The sequence below is a fragment of the Oryctolagus cuniculus genome, chromosome 3, assembly GCF_964237555.1.
Source record: "Oryctolagus cuniculus chromosome 3, mOryCun1.1, whole genome shotgun sequence".
Taxonomy (NCBI): Eukaryota; Metazoa; Chordata; class Mammalia; order Lagomorpha; family Leporidae; genus Oryctolagus; species Oryctolagus cuniculus.
Genome location: NC_091434.1, coordinates 85952364 through 85962058, shown reverse-complemented (window position 1 = coordinate 85962058; position 9695 = coordinate 85952364). Strand labels below are relative to the sequence as shown.

The 9695-nt window shown below is 37.5% G+C and overlaps 1 pseudogene; it reads left to right on the top strand.

Annotated features, from left to right (window-relative positions):
* The first annotated feature begins 5865 nt into the window (after positions 1 to 5865).
* LOC100355289 (male-enhanced antigen 1 pseudogene) lies at positions 5866 to 6642 on the top strand (annotated as a pseudogene).
* The last annotated feature ends 3053 nt before the right edge of the window (positions 6643 to 9695 follow it).

The following is a 9695-nucleotide window of genomic DNA, read 5'->3' as shown; positions in this document are numbered from 1 at the left end:
TGATTAATTCTGTTCCTTTAATCAGGAAAAAAATGAAGATGGACAGAGAGGGAGAAAGGAGAGACAACAATGAAGGATGAGAAGACAGAGGGAGGGAGAGAAGGAAGAAGGATATTGCTGAATAATATCAAATAGAGCTCTCAAAACTTATAGGAGTTTCATTATTAAAAGGTGAGGGATCACACACAGTGTTAGAAATAAACCTCATTATTAGACTTTCACTGCGCTACTTTCTATATACCCTTTCGTGTCTGAGAATAAAACACATTCAGCTATCAAGATGTGGTGTGAGAAGTCATTCCAGGATAAGACAGATTCCACTTGACTAAAGAGAACAGGTAATCAGATTCATTTACGGGAAACATATTTAACTCTCCCAAACCAAGCAGGAAACCAAATTATTTCTCTTCTAAAGACAAATGGAAAGGCAGAAAGGAATGAGAAAACATTTGTCATGCTAGCCATTCTCTAACACTCTCTGGGACCTATTTATCTCTTGCTTATTATGTAGTCTATATAGGAGATACAGTCTTTCAAAGCTGTCCTGCAGCTCTGGGGAATCGTGAAAAGTCATATTCCATGGGTCTCACAGACAGAATGGTTTCCCCGTTGGAGTCAGGTATGGCTCCTCATGGTTGCTCAACCCTGGAAACTTGTAGAGTGTCCACGGTCCAGAAACTACCAAGGTAATTTTGCTATGGGTAGAGCTCAGATAGGAGCTGTTCTTCACATGCTATTGATCACAGATGGAAATACATCTTCCTTAACTGAGCATGCTGCCCTTTAAAGTCTCCCACTTCAATGTAATGGGACAGATTGAATATTTTTCCATGTTAGTGGGTGGAAGTTTTTCCGATGCCACCCAGTTGCTCTTTTCTTACAGAAAGCAAAATACAGATTTCCTTTGGGTGCAACAGACATCAAGAAATAAAAAATAGCTGTCTCACATGCAATGCAAAATGACATCCAAAGAAATCACACATCAGAAATCACACATGGCAGAAGTAAGCTGCCTTTTTGAAATATTTTGGCACCTGACACAAGAGCAAAAAAACTGCACAGACCACCTGAAAAAAAGAATTTCTTCATAAAAATATTAGTTAAATAATATATTCCTTACAAGTTTATCCTGTAAGTTGAAGGCTACTTATTCAAACATAATACTTTGGGAAATAAATTCTAATGTTTAACAAACTAAAAAATAGCAAAGAGAAGTCTGTGAAGAAATTATAGCTGGTTTGAGTGTCTACATAATACAGAATGTGCTTTAATTTCTGTAATCTAAGTAAATCAGGTACGAATAAACTTAGTCTACTATGAATGCATTTTGGTTGAAAGAGTCAAATGGCTCACAAGAATGAAAAAAAAAAATTCTCCTAAACAAGGAAAGATAATAATTCCAGTGGTTTCTAATTCATTTTGTTAAATATAAATCTGAATATAGAATTTCAACAGGTAATTATAAGTCATTGGCTCCCTTTGATTACTTCTCAATGCTTCTTCCAGAGATAATGGAATTCTGCCCAAAGTAAGTTAGAAGGTGTTGCCTGGAGGCAGATTAAAGGAAACTATGTGCTATACTCTTTAAAAAGTGCATTTTATGTCTGCAAATACTAAATATCAGAGAGCTTAAGAACTGAACTTCATATAGTACACCTGTGTGAAATATTAATGAGACAAGTTCCCAACCTGTGTGTAACTCAATGAAAAAGTTACCTAGGCAAGGAAATTGGCTCAGAAACACTGGCTGAAATGTTAGAGGTGATGTTTGAAGTTTGTAGCCTGTCAATGCAAGTGAGAATATGAGCTGGCTCACTTGCTGCAATAGCTTACATCTTTTTCTGGATTTTTCTTGATAGCTGGACAACTAAAATAATTTTAGCAGATAGAGTTCTCTAAATTATAGACCTGGTGTCATTGTGTGCTTCTTGGTCTTTCCGCCAAGGTGAGAGAACTCTTTGTTCTATAGATATTCTTACCGTAGGCAGAAAGCAAATGATGAATAAAATGCTCACAATTTCCTTCTCATTCTTTATTTTTATGCTAGCTACAGTAAAGTCAGAGCCTTAGGTTTTCCTATAACCCCTTGCTATAGATATTACTGTGAATATAGTAATTAAATCCAGTAAAATATGTCCTGAGTTCATAAGCTACTGAAAAGTGCATTTTGTAATATTTGGGGAGCTCAGGTATTTTGTCAGATTTCATCAGATTTTTATGCATATCAAGTACAAGTGTTTCCTTAGTGGAAACACTGAGAAAATAATGCATCTGCGTGTTATTTATTTCCAAAAATATTGAACTCTTCCTACATGCCAGCAATGAGGCTAGTGACTGAGCGAGGACATGAGCATCAGCCATTTTAGCTCCTTGCCTGATAGCTGATCTAGTCCCCTGAGGGATTCCTTTGTGCTCCCCATTCCTTCTCAAAAAAAGCTCAGTCCCCTGTCTTGTATTGTTCCCCACACCATCCTCTGCACTCTTTTCCAACTAACTGGCCTGTAGAGAGAAAAGTCCACCGAGTTTGAAAAGCCTGCAGAAACCTATACTAACTACCTCATCTCTGCCCACCGCCCTCCCCTTCAGACCTTTCGCCTACCCTAAGCTGGAGAATACCCTGCCTGCTGTAGGGCTGGGCTTTCCCACTCGTGCTCGCTCTGTGTGCATGCTGCCAGTTCACCACCTCTGAGAATTTATTTCCCTTGAATAAATTCGTATTGGCTGTGAGTTTGTATCCTGTCTCCTCTCTGTTCTGCCCCTCTTTCCTTACAGCTAGGCTCTAGGGATACATAAGAAAGGTTTTGACAAAAATATACACTAAATACCACAGCACAGAGAAAGCATAATTCTGGCAAAGGGATATTTCGAAGACTTCACTTAAAAGATGACACTTGGTATCTGAAGTACGCATAGTACTTTCCTTGGTGAAAACAAATGCAGGAAAAGAAATTCAATTTAAGGAATAGCCTGGACAAAAGTATGTGGTACTTAAAGGACAGTGTAATACACAAATGAAAGCCTTTCTGATCAGCTGTAGAATAGAACACAGGAGGAGTAATGGCAGGTTGAGGCCAACATAATTACAAGCAGATACGAACTTGTTCTCCACATATCAGCATTATGAATCCCAAGTCCTCATTTTTAAGGTGCTTCTGTATATACCTAACTTTATGCTGCTTTTCAACCTTGCTCAGAATATGGAGGATTTCAAAATGCTCTGGGATAATGGGATTAAAAGATAAGTTTAAGAATTAAACACAAGCAATGGCTTTAATGTTCCACAGTAGTGCAAATTCGGGAGGAGCTGGCAGGTTTCAAACACAGAGGAAGGGTGTGTGAGTGAGGATGCTGACTGTCTGATTTCTTCTGTTTACATTGTGTTCAGATGTTGAGTAAACTCACTGTGTCTTAACAAAATTTCCAAGAATTACATGTTGAATCAAAAAATTTAAATAAAATAATGAAAAACTTAAGTTTAGGATGCAAAACAAAATTTTGGGATCCATGCATAGTTTTTCATAATGTGCATTTTCCATGAACTTTTAAAAGACCACTCATCTGCATGGGTTTCAAATTTTTATACCAAAAGAAGTTTGTCTTCCATGTCAATTTGTCATGAACGTTTTGAAGTACCTTTGTATCTGCTGTGGGAAACTGCCAGCTGAACTGGCAAAGAAAACTGATGCAATGTATTTTTGTAAGTTGAGAGACTTCAGATACTTTAGTTAGAAAAAATAGGAAGTAAAATCCTGGCAATGAAATGAGAAGATAAAACAAGTCCTATATATATAAAAATGTATCTAAATTGAGAACATTAAACTGTGTCTGATAGAGAATGCACTTAGAATCAGGTACAATCAACCCTTCTTACCCTTGGATTCAACCTACTATGCATCAGAAAAGATTCAGAAACAAAATTTATATCTGAGCTGAACATGGACATTTTATTCTTGCCATAATTCCCTAAACAATAATACAAATTTACATTGTACTTGATATTATAAGTAACCTAGAGATGATTTGGATATGTTATATGCTAATACTACTCAATTTTATGTAAGGGACTTGAAAATTGATGGAATCTCTAGGGGGTAAGGGGGGTTTCTCAGAAACAATCCCACCATGGAAATGGATATGTCTAGGAGTATAAATACAAAATTATATGTAGTCATTTTACTTCTGCATCTTGGGTCAAAATAGAAAGGCTATTGGTTGTTTTCCCATCACATGTGGGGCTGATACAAAACCATGTAACACTAGATTCCAAGAAGCTACAATGGCTTGAATCAGCCAGTTGCTTTGGCTAGTGGGTCATTTCTCTGCAAATTGGAAATTCCATAATAAGTTACACATTATGAGAGACTCTGAAACTTAGACACAAAGGGAGTAGTATGGACATATTTATTTCCCAAAAGAAAATCACTAGTAATAATTTTTACAGAAAGCCTGAAATGCAAGAAACCAATACACAGTATGAAACACAGAGTGAATGAAAAGTAGGGTGACTTAGATGATGGCTTGTACAACATGCAAAAAAAAAATAGAAAAACAATAACTTGTCACTGCTGCTAGTTTTTCCACAGTCAGTGATAAAGGAAAGGTAAATTAGCAGCAGTCAATACAAGCTGCGCGATCAGTATGTACCACACCCCTCACTGCACCTGCCAGCACAGTGCATAACTCAGGGGAGGAACAGAGCAAGTTGAGTAAGTCTGTTAAGAAGAAAGGGATTAACTGTACAACTTTGTGAAAAACATTTGAAAAGAGAAAATCATCAGTTTTTATGAAAAGAAGTTGTTTCAAATAGTCTCAGAAAAAAAATGGCATGTGTTTTGGAACAAATAATTATGACCATAACAGAACTCCATTTAGAAAGTCCTCATGTGAGTGGAAAAAAAAAGAACGCTAACGCAATCTTTCATGGATAGAGGGCTTATTTAGGAAACATCACATTGGCTTGGCCATTAGCCTTTCAGTTTCTTCTTTGACTGATATGATTTGTCATTTTAGCATAAATCAGGATCATTAAGAACTTAAAAATTATCTATTATGATTCGGGCCTTATATAATAGATATACAACTTAGATATTCCTTGCACAACAAAAGTTCTAAATTCAGTACTTTTAAATGTTCTAAAGGAAAATTATTTATTTAAAGATATCCTGTCACAAATGTTTGGTAAAGGAAGGATCCTTTGGAAATATGAATAATTCCCCATATTTATAGGTTAGTCACTTTGAATTTTCATATTTTTGAATTATGCTTTCTTAAAGGGAGTATATCCTGACTGGCAATGATTTTGTGTTACAAAGTGTGTATCTTATACTTATTTCAAATTTCAGTGCAAAATGAATGCAAACATTATTCCAATCACCTTTACATGATAAATATGCCAAAATATCTTAGCCAATGAAAAATTCCCCACTGCTAAATACATGTTTTCATGAAAAACAAATTAGATACATTTTCCTAAGAAAAAGAATTTAAATGTATTCTTTGAATCGTGTTCTATGATTTTTTTCCTAAGCAGCTTATGCTGTATCTTATAATGTCAATGTTTACCAGTATATTTATATGATTTTCTTTCTTTTGTTTTCCCTCCATTTGGCAGAACACACAGTACTATATAGGCATGTGTCTGAATATTTAGCCATACTATGCCAGGAGTCCACACAATGCTTAGGACTGTTTAGTATAACAAAGAATGTGAGGCTTTTGCCTGTGCTGGTACATTTGTATGAATGGCTCCAAAAACTCTATTAATGGCAGAACATACTTGTCACTTGAAATTTACTAAAGTACAATGAGTTTAAACAAACTACCAATGTTATAAATACTTCTTTTAAAAACACATGATGGCTTCCCCGCCGGAAGTGAAGCCCCTTCCCGGATGGCAGCAGTAGTCCTAGGGGCAGACACCATGGGCCCTGAGCGAATCTTCCCCAATCAAACTGAAGAACTGGGACCGCATCAGGGCCCTACAGAAGGCACTGGGGACTAGAGCAGCGAGGGGCCCGAGGAAGAGCAGGAGCAAACGGGGCAGGCCCAGCTGGCTATTCCTACCAGCTTCTGAACCAAGATCCTGAACAAGAGGAGGTGGAGCTGGCATCTGCGGGGGACGCGGAGGATATAGTTGCTGACATCCAGGATCGGATCCACGCTCTGGGGCTTCATTTGCCAGACCCACCATTAGAGAGTGAGGATGAAGATGAGGCGGGAGCCACAGCATCGGGCAATCACAGCTCTATTCCCATGGATCCAGAACACGTGGAGCTGGTGAAAAGGACGATGGCTGGAGTGAGCCTGCCGGCACCAGGGGTTCCTGCCTGGGCTCAGGAGATCTCAGATGCCCAGTGGGAAGACGTGGTCCAGAAAGCCCTACAAGCCCGGCAGGCCTCCCCTGCCTGGAAGTGAACACAGTGAGCGCTGCCTTCCCTCCCGACATTCCAGGCCAGACCCAGCATGGGACTGAACACCTCGGATTATAATGTCCACCCTCCCCGTCTCCTTTTCCGCATCAAGGCAAATCAGACTTCTCAGAGACCCACTTTGTTCAGTTCTGTACATATGGGGACATCGGCTCAAGCCCCACCGACCTTGGCATGTATTACTCTGTGGAGAATAAAGCACCCTATGTACACACACACACACACACACACACACACAAAACACATGATGAAAAAAAAGTGATGAATATAGGAAACATAAGCCAGAATGTCAAAACTTGGGGAAATGGACTCTAAGGCCACTTCTTTGGGTTTTCCGTTTACATTTGCCTATCTGACGTAATACAAGGCTCAAAATATAATTTGTAACCATCCATAAAAATCATGTGCAAATCCAGAATAATCAAATATTTAATAGTCAGCCAATCTGCTCACAGTTTATATCTAATTTTGATTGTTGGGTTCAGATATTGTACAATTAAATTAGGCAAACATTATTTAAAAATGAGGTGTTTAATGGTTTTAAACACAATAAACTATTTGCTTTACATGTAGGAGAGCAAATGATAAACTAATTTTTCAGTCCTTGGACTTTTTCTAGGTAGTAAGGAGAATTTCTAGTATTGAGGCAAGGGTTTGAATCATTCACTGACAGAATTACTGGTTTGAATGCCCAACAAGTTATCTATATTGGGACTTCTCAAACTTTAATGAAACATCTGGAATTTCATTAAAATGCAAATTCTGATTCAGTCTGGATTGATGGCCTGAAATTCAGATTTCTAGGTTCCTGTGTGATGTTATCTTTCTTGGTCTGTGGAATGTATTTTGGAAGCTAGACTATAGATGATCTTTAAAAGGTAAGGTGCTGGCTGGCGCTGCGGCTCACTAGGCTAATCCTCCGCCTTGTGACGCCAGCACACCAGGTTCTAGTCCCAGTCGGGGCGCCGGATTCTGTCCCAGTTGCCCCTCTTCCAGGCCAGCTCTCTGCTGTGGCCAGGGAGTGCAGTGGAGGATGGCCCAAGTCCTTGGGCCCTGCACCCCATGGGAGACCAGGAGAAGCACCTGGCTCCTGCCATCGGATCAGCACGGTGCGCCGGCCGTGGCAGCCATTGGAGGGTGAACCAATGGCACAGGAAGACCTTTCTCTCTGTCTCTCTCTCTCACTGTCCACTCTGCCTGTCAAAAAAGAAAAAAAAAAAAGGAAAAGAAAAGGTAAGGTGCTATTCTGTATACTATACTTGATAATGAGTCAATAGCTTCCCTGCATTTCATTTTTACTCAGGTCATTCATTCTTCTTTGCAAACTTTGAAATATAGAGCATATACACTAGATAAAGTATGAAAAGAATTTAAAATGGATTTCAAAACTTTTTGAATTATAGTTTCTCTGTTTTTTTGATTATGCTTTGTCTAGTTCCATCACCGCTCTTAAGCACAATTTCTTCTTTTAATTCTGGAATATGTAGTATCTACTTCATATGAATGGTAGAAAAAGTAAAATAAAATATATGAAAACTCTGGGTACTTTGAACCACTATATGCTTGATAGTCTTTAAGGATAATATTGTTAAATCATTGAGTTTTTGGACAACGAACAATCAAATCTAATTATGATTCTGTTTACATAGCTTGATTATATATCTTATTTTTTCCAAAACATTATTTTGCATCTTTGAGTGTTAGGAATTCCTGATCTAGAGTTGCAATATTTCTAAAATGTATTCAGTAATTCCACCCCCACCTATAGAGGGCGGTGTTGTGTAGGAAAAAATTATGGATTCGAGAATCTTTACTTTGTGTGTGTTCCTGAAATTTTTAGAAGCAGGCAAATCAACTACAAGAGAGAAAACCTGTGAAGATTGTGACTCTGAAATTTTGTTTCTTTACAGGTATCTTTGAATGTAGACCTTCCACAATTCTCCATATACTTCAGAGGTGCCCAAACTTCCATGCTTGCAGACTCCTGTCCAGAATTACTTAATTCTCTAATTTGTTTCCACAGGAAATACCTACCCTGCTTTCAAGATTCATGTCCAAAATTATCACTTCCATAAAGCTTTCTCCATCCATATCCTATTCACCCTCCCTAGCACTCAAACACACAGATGGATATTACTTTCTCTCTTTTAAAATTTTATAATAGGATTATCTTTGCATAATCCTTTTTTACAGAACTGGTGTATGGTATATATATGAAGTTCATTTTCTAATTCCCCAATTAAATAGTAAACTACTCAAGGGCAGAATCTATCTTAATGTTCTACATTCCCTGAAATACTTGAGCATGTCAAATACTTATATAATGGTAAAATTGAACTATATAATAATTTCTTAGACCAGTTTTCTATATACTTTTAAAAATCATGAAGTACTATTGATAAAGTTTTAAGTTGTTATCCTCAATATGTTTACCTATTTCTAGTTTTATTTCTACATATGCTTACTGTTAGAATAAGATAGCATGCACATTTACAAGGGCCTTCAAAAATTTTAGTGAAAATGTGTATTATGAAGAAAGCATGGGTATCAAAATTTCTTTACACTAAAACTAGTGCTAACTTTTTATGACATATCTAAATGATATCTCCTTTGAGTCACTAAGCCGTATGACATATTAGTTAGAAAAGAGACTGATCAGAGCAACATGATTTCTGCTGAAATAGAAGGAAGAACAAACATGAAATTTATATCCAGTCTTGGGTGGAGAAATGAAGTCATTCATGTTTTACAAAAAAAAAATATAGCAGCAATGCCCCAGAGACATCAGCAGTTTACAAAGGAATAATTCACTTAAAGAAAGGATGAGATGAAAATAATGATGTTGAAAATGAAGCCCTCAGCACAAACATCAACATCAAATTGAGAGGAAAAAGTAATATTTTCGGTGCTCTAATTGAAGAGGACGTAAAATGAATAACAGAAAGCATAGCCAACACCAAACATGTCTCAATTGGTTCATCTTACACAATTCTGATGGAAAAATTAAAGCAAAGCAAACATATTTTCTTTTCAGTGGATACCGAAATGGTTGTGCCCGGAGCTGTTGCAGACAACAGCAGAGGTTCAGTGAGACTGAAATCCTTAAGTATTTCTTTGAAAAATTGTGACAGGGAATGAAATATGGTTTTACCAGTGTGCTCTTGAAGACAAAGCATAATCAAAGCAATGGCTACTAAGAGGTGGAAGTGGACCACTCAAAGTAGAAGTGGTAGGGAAAAAGCAAAGGTCATGCAATAGTATTTTGGC